The sequence below is a fragment of the Mesoplodon bidens genome (genome assembly GCF_964165515.1).
Source record: "Mesoplodon bidens genome assembly, chromosome: 6".
NCBI lineage: Eukaryota > Metazoa > Chordata > Mammalia > Artiodactyla > Ziphiidae > Mesoplodon > Mesoplodon bidens.
Window position 1 is genome coordinate 69337827 of NC_138162.1, and position 12009 is coordinate 69349835.

General features: G+C 38.5%; 1 protein-coding gene across 3 annotated transcripts in view; it reads left to right on the forward strand.

The window, feature by feature from the left end:
* Positions 1–12009, forward strand: part of PTPRD (protein tyrosine phosphatase receptor type D) — a 2148730-nt gene that overhangs the window by 1537281 nt on the left and 599440 nt on the right. The gene's annotated exons all lie outside the window — the stretch shown is intronic.

A 12009-nucleotide genomic window follows, 5' to 3' on the forward strand; every position in this document is an offset into this window, starting at 1 on the left:
AATAACAGAACTTTTTTTCTTGAAATAACTAGGCTCGGTTCATTTTGTATTTTATTGGCTCTAATTCAGCTATGTGCCTATTTCTTATTCTTTCTCTCACTGGGAAAATATCATTGGCTTACTCCCTTATTACTGGGTCAGTCATTCCCATCTCTTATTGTGGGAAGAATGGGTTTATCATGAATGGTTTTCTGGGACTTCTTCTGGAGTATCATATTGCTGATTCTAAATGGCCAGAGATGAGAGAAATGGCCCACTACCATCATACACTCAAAATTGCACCAATATTATTCTCACACCCTCTGATATATATTTTTTAAAAGCCTAAAACTCAAAGTTCAATCAAATGTTATATCAAAACCAAGATTCATTCCGGGAGAAAGGTAGAAATTAGCCTTATAAGGGAGAAGTCCAGGGAACATTTGTGACTCCATGGCTTTCTTACTTAAGATAGACATGATAAGCAGGACGAAAAAGGGAATAAAGTGTCATGGGTCCCCAAACCAAGTCAACCAGTTTGTTGTATGTGATAGCAAATTCTAGCACCTGTCTCATATTCAAAAGAACACACTTAACACTAAAAGGATGGAAGGATCTTAAATGGCCCCTCAGAATGTTGAATTAAAACAAATATTAAAGTTTCACTTAAGAAACATTTAGCATTACATTTTAAGGAGCTCAAAATTGATGGTTCTTCCATGCTGAAGTTTTACTTTCCATCATTTTTTTTTACATGATCTTCTGAGGATCTAAATGCACTGTAAGGTTAAAAATGGTCTTCTTTTTCTGAGAACATTTTTTTTTTTCTTTTTTGGACTGTAACATTCCTTTCTGTTTTGTCCTCCTTATGTCCTCATAAATATAATTCTGGCACTGGAATCCAGACAGCACTTCCCAGCACTTGCATAGTCAGCATTAAGCCACTAAGATATGAGATCATGTTAGCTCTGTGCCATTTAATCATTTTATATCCCTTTCCCAAATGAGTACCGAGTACCAACTGTGTGTGAAGCACTGCACCGGGTGCTCAGAGCTATAGATGAGGTACACATCTTGTATCATTAGCATTGGGATCACAGTTGAGCAAACTGAATGGCGTCCAAAATAAGGGCTAAAGACAGTGAAATGATGGGAGGTTGCTTGCATGGTTGAGAAATGCTTTAGGAAGGAATACATGAGCTGGGACATACAGTGGACAGGGTTTGATTTGGGCTAAGCAGAGACAGTCAGCATTTCAAGAAGAGAACAGAAGGAAAAATTCAAAAAGGTAGGGTTGAGTAAAGCATTCAGAAAATATTGAATATAGGGAGGCTAGAAGGAATTGAGGATCCCTGCCATGGAATCATGCACTCTCAACTTAGAAATAAAATCTAGACCAGATCACAAAAGGCCTGGAATGCTCTATTTAAGAAATCTCAATGCTTTTCTAAAGGAGTAGGGAGTCACACAAGATTTGGGAACAATATGTAGGGAATAAAATGATGAAAGTTACATCTCCAGAAGATCCCTGTATACGAAAAGACCCAGCCAGGAACGAGTCAAGATTAAAGAATATTTTCATAGTTCTATTATATAAAGGAAAGGATTTGACTATGGTCAAAAAGGTCACAAAGAGATTATTGAGGAAGAGAAGGATCAGAGAGAACCAAGAAGGAATCAATGACTAGGGCTTAAATTGTTAGCCTATATGATTGAGTTACTCTTACAGCCATTAATAAAGAAGACATATAAGTGGGTGCCAATGGGCTAATCGTTGCCCCCAGCCCTGGCTTCATATTAGAATTACAGGCAGAGTTCATATTAGGATTACATGCAGAGTTTTTAAAAATACTATTGTATGAGCCTCATTTAAATAATTTTTCGTGGGTGAGAACTGGGCATTCATAATTTTTAAAAGCAAGCTGTGTGAAGGGTTAAGAACCACTGGGAAAGATGATGGTGGGTTCAGTTTCTGGGAACTGTTCTCTCTTTATTGCAGGGTATATTTTATCAGGATTTTTTAGGGGGAGGAAGGCAGAGTGAAAGAAATGTTCTGCTTCTGTCATGGTTGGTGGAGTTCAGGAGCTTGATAGCTGTTCAGCTATTGTAAATCATGTTACGCAGCTCCAATCCTTGATCCTGACTTTAAAAAATACAATCCAACTTAAGCAGTGTGCTGTTATTTTTCAAAGAAATTTGCACATAACCCACTAGTCACGTCTGTATTCTAAAATTACAAAATGCTTTTTCACTTTCAGGATTGTTCATCTGCTTCTTCTTTGTTAAAAGAAAAGATTTCATTTGTTTACAGGGGGAAGAAAAACTGTAAAATTGTAATAATCAGATGCATTAAACATTTATAACTTTTTTTTTTTTTTTGACTAGGGTCTTCGTTTGGGGTCTTCGTTTCTGTGCGAGGGCTTTCTCTAGTTGCCACAAGCGGGGGCCACTCTTCATCACGGTGCGCGGGCCTCTCACTATCGTGGCCTCTCTTGTAGCGGAGCACAGGCTCCAGACGTGCAGGCTCAGTAGTTGTGGCTCACGGGCCCAGTTGCTCCGCAGCATGTGGGATCTTCCCAGACCAGGGCTCAAACCCGTGTCCCCTGCATTAGCAGGCAGATTCTCAACCACTGCGCCACCAGGGAAGCCCAAACATTTACAACTTGGAGTATCAGTCTGAAATGTGAGATTTTACTATTTTCTTTTTTTCTTCCCTTGAAGAGAAATCATCTTGTGCTTTACATGGATAAACATCAGGAGGTGACAGACTGTATTCATGGCTGTTTCCCTGCATAAATGCTTTACTCTTCAAGGAAAACATTTCTAATCAAGAGCTTTATCCCCATCACTCACCACCCCCCCTCTGTTCACACTGGGGGGGTCAACACCTTACGTTTCTGACATTGTAATTTATTGCTATTGGAGAAATTGAGTAGTTGTATAGGATTTCCACCATAATTCAGCTTTGTTGCAAAGTCTTACCAAGTATAACTTCTTAAGAATACTTTCTGAAGAATACTTGGTATAATTCAAAAACGGCCAAATATATTTGGACTCAGCAAATGGGTATAAATATAAATAGTATAGAGACAGATTTAATGTAAAATAAGGTGTGTGTATATATGCATAGATATGCAAATGAACGCTATATGTAGGTCTAAGGCATGAGTTTCTTTTTTTCTTCAGCCAAAGGACAGTTACATTTGAGATGATTTAACGAGTTAGCACTATATATGCCACATGAGTTAGATGTGTGTGAAGACTTTTTTAAATTAAAAGACACATATTTTAGATTTTAAATTTGGATGTTTCAAAATGTGATGAAAAATTTTAAAGATTTTTGCTCTTTTGCCTTGTGTTTTGAAAATAAGCTTCTATGGAATACAGTGAAAAGTAGAAGTAGCCTCTTAAGAGGAAGCATAATTCTGTTAAAAACTCAGGGGAAGTTTACAGTCAAAAGCACACCTTGGAGGGAACTCAGAAAAGGGCACTTCCATTTCCCTGAGAGCTGAGCATTTATGCAGGTGACTGTCTCCCAAATAAGTGCCTCCCGCCTTCCCCAGCCCACCCCAACCCCCCATCCTTTACCAATTGTCCAGGGACTGTGATACCAGAATAATTGAGTCCAAGAGCTTGAAGTGGTACCTCTGAGTATCTATTCGTCCAAGCAGATGGTATCTCAAGATTTCCTGTTAAGAAGACAGCCTATCTCCTATCTCCAGGAATCTATAAGTAACCTTTACTTTCAAGGCTTTCTCTCAAATGTTTAAACAAACTCAGCCAACTTTTTCTTACTCTGACCTCAGTGGAGCTCAGGAACAGCCGGCCTACATTTTCCTCATAATAGCCCTTCATATTTTTGAAGAGAGTTATAATATCCTTCTTCAGCCATCTCTTTTCCAGACAAAATAATGCAAACTCGTTTAGCCTTTTATCAAGGGTCCTCCTCATCAATGTATGCTCTTTCCTTAGATGCTGCCTAATTTTTCAAACGTTTTTCAACATCTTTTTTAAAGCATAACAGCCCAGACTGATCATAAGCTTTTCGCAAGACTACAGAAGATGAAGCTGAGAATGTGGTTGTCTGTATTTTGCATCTGCAGTAATAATCAACATTGGTAGGGTTCTTTAATATAACTTGTATTTCTTACGTCGATTATTTACATTATTTATATATATTGCTTACTTTTCTTTAATTACATTTTTAGCGTGACCTCCTGAGGCCATTGTTTTTATCCACATTGCTTAGCTAATGAAGAAACCATAAGCAGTTAACCAAATGCTCAAGAAAACAGAAAGCAACAAAATTAGGACTGGGACCAAGGACTTCTTTGCATACTAACTAGTACAGCCAGCCCTTCCAATCCATGGGTTCCACATCTGTGGATTTAACCAACTTTGGATCAAAAATACTCGAGGGGCTTCCCTGGTGGCGCAGTGGTTGAGAGTCTGCCTGCTAATGCAGGGGACGCGGGTTCGAGCCCTGGTCTGGGAGGATCCCGCATACCGCGGAGCGGCTGGGCCCGTGAGCCACAGCTGCTGAGCCTGTGCGTCTGGAGCCTGTGCTCTGCAACAGGAGAGGCCACAACACTGGGAGGCCTGCACACTGCGATGAGGAGTGGACCCCACTCGCCACAACTAGAGAAAGCCCTCACACAGAAACGAAGACCCAACACAGCCAAAGATAATAAATAAAATGTGACACCTTTAAAAAAAAAAAAAATACTCGAAAAAAATTCCAGAAAGTTCCAAAAAGCAAAATTTGAATTTTGTGTATGCCAGCAGCTATTTACATAGCATTTACATTGTGTTAGATATTATAAGTAATCTAGAGATGATTTAAAGTATTCGGGAGAATATGCGTAGGTTATATGTGAATACTACACTATTTTATTTATGGCACTTGAGCATCTGTGGATTCTGGTATCCTTAGGGGGTGGAGGGGGTCCTGGAAGCAATCCCCTGTGGATACTGAGAGACAACTGTGGTGTGTTAGTTTTAAAACTCATCCTGTTGATTAGAACAACTCTCCACAGCCCGATTTCACCACTAGAACCCCTTAGCTGGGCATTTTTCATTTCTCTGTCTAAACGGCCATTCTTCTGGGAAGGACCTTTCTGAAGCTCACATATCTGTACACATGTACCACAGAAGACTGCTTAGTCACCCCTGTTAGGAGCTTCCCTAGCATCCTGCACATCTCCTACACCAAAAATCTACATTGTGTCAGGAAAAATATTGATTCTGAAGTATCACTCCTTGCTCTATATGGTAAAATCCCTAGGGTGGAGCACCAGGCAGCCACAGATTTCTGAGCCTGCAAACTTGGTGATACAGTCAGTCCACCCAAGCGTACACTAAAAGTTGCTCTGGAATGGAAGCCAGTGAAAGTTCAGTTCATTCCATTTGGCTTACATCCTTATCGCTTATGTGAATCTTGGGACTTCAGGTGATGCCATATTCAAGGTGGGCAAATATAATTTTAAAAATTATCTTAGTTCCTTTTCTTTCTTTCATGAAGCTTTCCATTTTTTCACAATATAATAATCACTTCTACATACAGTTAAGTCTTCTATGAAAATCTCTCCTTACAACACATTTCAGAACCAAATGAAGAACATCTTTCCTTTCTGTGAAGATCCCCTTTGCCCTTAAACAGCTTAATTGCTTACCTGTGATCTGTTGAATTATTTTATTTGCAGCTACCTGGAATATAGAATCCCCATAATTACCATTTAGTTATTCTGAAGCCACTTTGTATCAAAGAATGCTTCATTTACCCATACGTTTTGGTTTGAGACTGTGTGAATATGCATGTATGCGTGTGTTCAATATCAGCCCAATACTTGTATTTATGTTTACTTGGTATGGTTTAAGAGTAAAGGTGGAAACTAATTATTTTATGGTTAATTCAAGAAAAGGAGTCCTGGGCACCTTTGAATAGGATTGTGCAAATTAAGTAGAATATTTTGATTACAATTGTTCACATTAATGTGCTAAATTTTTAGTTATGTGTTGCAAGTTCCATGAAATTTGATGTATAAGAACAAACATTCACTATCAGTCTGTTTCTTCAACAACTGTTTAAACAAATGAAGTCCCTGACCTCATGAAGCTCACGTTTTAGTGGAGCAGGAATGAGATACACACACACACACACACACATTCATCTGAGTGAAAATCTGAATGAAGTAAGGAAGCATCATTGTACATCATGGTAAGGACTTTGGAATTAATTTCAAGTATGATAAAAATCCATTTGAGGATTTGGAGAAGGAGAGCTTTTACTAATGTATAAAGCATAGATTATAGGAAGTAAGAAGGAAAGTAGGCAGACAATTTAGGTGACTCTTGCTGTGGTCCATACAGGAGATGATGGTGGCTTGGACTTGGGTGTTATGGTAAAAGTGTTGAGAAGTTAGATTCTGTTTATATTGTGAAAGTAGGTCAGACAGAATTTCCTAATTGGCTGAATGTGGAATGGGAAAGAGAGTCAAGGGTGATTTCAAGGTTTCTGGCCCAAACACCTGGGTGAATAGCAGGGCTATGTGCTGCAATAAAAAACACAGAGATAGGAGATGGGAACTGGGATATCAAGAATTCGGTTGAGAACATGTAAATTTGAGATGGCTCCTAGATAACAAAGTAGAATTATTGTAGTATTGTTAGCTACATGAATCAAGATTATAGTAGAAAGTCAGTGCTAGAAGTTGTGTGAAGTTAACAGCCTACAGGTGATATTGGGGTTTGATTAGATAACCCAGGAGTTAAGGAGGAAATAAAAGAAATTGAAGACTGAGCCCTGACACACTCCTGTGTTTAGAGGACTGGATAAAGAGGATATAGTAGAGGTGATTAAGAAGGAATGACCCAAAGGTGTAAAGAAAGTTTGAGAAATGTGGTGAATCAGGATGATGGAGAAGTGTTTCAAGTAGTTTATATCTAGCAACATTTTCTGTGTCTGTCTCTCTGTTCTCTCTCCCTCTCTCTCTCCGCCCTTCCCCACTCTCTCTCTCTCACAGACACACACACACACACACGCACACACCTTTATCCTAAATGAATGGCTTCATACAACCACTCCAAAACTCATCCTTTAAATAATGAGTGCTTCTAGTCGATCCCAAATAGAATTTAACTATCAAAAGTTTTCTGAAATAATTCTCTGCTACAAAGCAAGCTGCAATTCTGAAGCTGCCTTCCAAAGTCTATTTGCACTGGGCAGAAACTGGAATTAAAATATGAATAAGAGTAAGTGAACTTGGGTCCTAGACTGAGAGTTTACTAGCTTAAACAACTCAACTAATCTCTCTGGCCTCAGTTTTCACGTCTCTAAGAGGTTCAGAGTAGCAAAGGGATAGCTTTGAGAGTCTTTCTAGCTCTGAAAGAACATGATTTCAAGTTTCAGTGCTTCAAAAGAGTGTATAAAATTCTGGAGAGTTCTTTGTTTAAAAATTGGTGCTTTATTCTATGGAGTTTTGGTTTTTTGGGGTTTTTTTTAAACATCTTTATTGGAGTATAATTGCTTTACAATGGTGTGTTAGTTTCTGCTTTATAACAAAGTGAATCAGTTATACATAAACATATATCCCCATATCTCTTCCCTCTTGCTTCTCCCTCCCTATTCTATGGAGTTTTATACGTGTATGTGTGACATCATGGTGTATTATTTCATGACATCTGGAAGTATATTTCCATTACAAATAGAGTTTCTATCTATTATGTGAGAAAATCTTCCTCCCCCAGTACAGTGACAACCTGTTTGATAAACTGCATCACGCTCCTTATTTTTTTTCGGAAGGTGACTGAATTGGTGCATCTAAGCAGATGGTCTTGCCCCACAGCTTTCTCCTAAACTGGACTCACATACACATCTCCATATGTTCCTAAATTAAAATGTTGGATGTCATTTGTGAGGAATATACTGGAGAACTTTTAACTTTGAGCTTAAAATTTTGTCCTGGCCTTTTCTCTACCACCAGTCTCCTAAACATGCATAACCTCTAAATTAAGACCTGGTTTGAGGAAGTGTCAGGTAGTCAGCAGAGATGTTTGCAGGTTCCTTCCCCCACCGTATCTAGTGAGAAAAGTGGGAACGACATCAGAAACTCACAAATTTAGATTTCGTTACTAGTTTCACCTTGGCCAAGTCACTTAATCTCTCTGTACCTCCTTAGTCTCGTGTGTAAATAAATTTACTAATATCTGGTTTTAGAATTGTTGTAAGGGTTGACAAGTTAACATTTTTAAAGTACCTAACTGTGTCTCAAATATGCGAGGCCAGCAATGTGTCAGTTCCTGTACTGCCCTCCCTTCTATGCCTCCATTTGTCCTTGAACTCAGGGAGTGGACAAATTGAAGCAAGCAAGGCGAGTGGATAAAAATTCACTTCTGGATCAGTATTTTCATTTAGTTTGCAATTCCAGGCAAAGTCAAAATTCAGATTGCACCAACTTTATGCTATAGTTCAAATAGCGACACATGGAGGACAACAGTGCCACAATGTTTACATTTTGTCATGCTAAATATTTAGAAAGACATAATATTTTCAGTAGCAGTTGAACTCTTAAATAAAGATTTTTAAGGAAAAAAAAATAAAGCATGCTTCTGTGGGTGAGATAATGTTATAATGAGAACCATAACTCTTTCATTTGCCGCCCTTCATGTGTTTAAATCTGTAACCTCAACATCACATCAGCAGGACGTTTTGCTTTTAAAATCTGGCGTACGATTTTAAAAGTTAGTAACTGTCTAGGGATCTTTTCAAAGGTGTTACATAAATGGAAGTGCTTATTATTTATGACTAATTCAACTTCATTTTTACTGTTTTTCCTACTAAAGCTCTTCATGCAGATTAAGCCGTGAACCAAGGAGTAGAGATGATAATGTCTTCATTTAAATAAAGTGGTTTCTAGATGAAGTATAGTCTGAAAAATAATAATGCAACATTTAATATCATAAATTACTTTTACCACTCTTCACATGTTTTATCTGCCATTAAGTTGCTCTCCAGGGTGGAAACGAGTCTTACTTAATACACTATTCTTACAACGGTACTTAATACACTATTCTTACAACGGTTCTTACAAATAAGGCTCAAACTGGAAAACAAACAAACAAACAAAAACCCAGAAGCCCTTGTCCCACCATATTTTCTGTGGCCTGAGTTGCATCTATCATGTCATCTATTATGTTCCCAAAAAATCCCAGAATTGTAGCTTTACCTATCCTTTTTTTTTTTTTTTTTTTTGCAGTACGCAGGCCTCTCACTGTTGTGGCCTCTCCTGCTGCGGAGCACAGGCTCCGGACGCGCAGGCTCAGCGGCCATGGCTCACGGGCCCAGCCGTTCCGTGGCATGTGGGATCTTCCCGGACTGGGGCACGAACCCGTGTCCCCTGCATCGGCAGGCAGACTCCCAACCACTGTGCCACCAGGGAAGCACTACCTATCCTTTTTGTTCCTTGAGTCACTCATTCTATAAGCAGGGAGCATCTAATCTAGCAGGAATTGTGAAAGCTGCACAAATTCTGAGTCCTATTCATAAGATATATCATACTTTATAACTAGTTTTTGTGCTACCACAGAGATGTTCTATAAAGTAAATCCAAAAATGTCCCACTGTTAAAATCAAATAAGAGCTACATTATTGTGTTTTATCTAAAAGCAAAAAAAAAAAAGTGGACACCAGTTATCATCAGTCACACTGTTGAAGATGCATGGACAGGGCGCTTAAGAGCCCAGACTCTCTGGGTATACTGTTTGGACAGTGCATAATCTTGGACAACACACTGACCCTTGGCCCAATGGTAATAATAATAATACCAATTCATAGGTGGTTGTAAGGATCAGGCGATTCAATAGAAGCAAAAGACTTAAAACAGTGACTGACACATTGTAATTGTTTCATAAACAAGTTGTTGTTGTTGTTACTATTATTATTATTTTTTGCCAGAGATACATCTGATACATTCTGCCACAGCACTCTGTTCTTAGATCTGTGGAAAGAATGTAGAATATGTTCATAAAGCAAACTGAAAATTAATTATAAGGTGAAATATTGTACTACCTACCCACCCAACACAAACGAAACAAAAGCATACACCTCTGAAGTTTATCTGGACCCTATAAAGATTTTTTTTTTCCTATGCTGGGGCAGTTGAGTGTCCTTGAATATTGAACAGGATAAAGGTCATCTTGGTTACTTTTCTTACAACTAAACCCAAGACTCAGATTGTATTATAGTTATTTAAAAAAATAAATAAAACAGGACTTCCCTGGTGGCGCAGTGGTTAAGAATCTGCCTGCCAATGCAGGGGACACAGGTTTGAGCCCTGGTCCGGGAAGATCCCGCATGCCGCGGAGCAACTAAGCCCGTGCACCACAACTACTAGGCCCATTCGCAGCAACTACTGAAGCCCACGCGCCTAGAGCCCGTGCTCTGCAACAAGAGAAGCCACCGCAATGAGAAGCCCATGTATGGCGATGAAGGGTACGGTAGTCCCTGCTCGCCACAACTAGAGAAAGCTGCCGGCTGGTGGAAATGGGGAGATGTTGGTAAAAGGGTACAACCTTTCAGCTATAGGATGGATAAGGTCTGAGGATCTGGTGCAAAGCATGGTGGCTGTGGTGATGACACTGCGTTGTACGGTTGAGGGTTGCTGGGAAGGTGGAACTTAGATGTTGTCGTTTTGTTAAAAGGCAAGGATAGACATGTGAGGTAATAGTTGTGTTAATTAATTAGATGGGGGAATCCTTTCACAGTGTGTTTATATGTGTGGCAGATCACCAGGATGTACACTTTAAATATCTTACAATTTTGTTTGTCAATTATACCTCAATAAAGCTGAAATTAATTATTTTGAAAAAAGAAGGAAATCAGAATCACTCAGGCCCATTGAGTTCCATTTTTTTGACTGTGTGTGTAGTAGTTATATTTAATTAAATTGGAGGTCTTTTAATAACAGCGATGGAATTTTACTGCCTTCCCTCAGTGTTAATCTGTAACTGCTCTTATTTTAATTTCTGAGAAGGATTTGTTCCTTGTCGCATTCTGTAATGTATTTGATCTCATCACTGACAGCAAGCCCAGGCTGCTGATGGAGGCTGGTTAGTGTCCTCTCCACTGTGCGCCATATCAAATTTTAATGTTCATGTCACCAATCAGGTGAAACAGTAACACCTAATTACATAACCAGGAGGTGGGGTGGGGCAAAAGGGGTACCTTGTACCTGTTTTAACCAGCTTTATAAAAGAGCTTAAAACTGAACAATCGCAGAGATAATATTGTTAAAATAATCACTAGCAATGGGGAAAGTGGACCTCAGACTCTAATTTCAGCCATTCATCAAAATGATGCCAGCAGGTTAAATTAAGACCTTTATTATCTGCTACATATTGACCAGTTAATTAAAGCCCTTTAAGAAAGTCCTATTTTGACTGGGGTTCTTCTCCAATTTATTTCGACCACCTTAACTCCCAGACAAGTAGCTTTCTATCAAAATTGTGTTAACTTTATTTGCCTTGCCAAATATAATGTTACTACTTTTCACTAGTATAGTACTTTGAATTTACATCTTCAAGTTTACACTCCATACTCACAACAGTACTCTAAGGAATCATCTTCCTTATTTTGTAAAAAAGGAAACTAAAGTAAGTGAGGTTAAGCTAGTTACCCAAGGTTTATAACTAGAATTAGCAGAGCTGGGACTCAAATACAGATTTCTTTTATTAAGAAATATTTTTAAAATTTTATATATATATATATATATATACATATTATATATACACACATCTATCCATATAATTATATATACATATATATCACATATGTGTATACTTTTGTTTGTACTCTAGAAGCACTTGCACCACTCTTTTATTTCATTTTACATTTTAATTTTATTTAGGTGTTTATAAACAAAGGGAGCCTAAAGGGCATGTGCAGCCTGGACTGATGGAAGGACCAAATAAAGTTCTACAAATGACATCCTGAGATGGGTTGATTGGTAGTTCCTGATGAGTGACCCTTGCTGT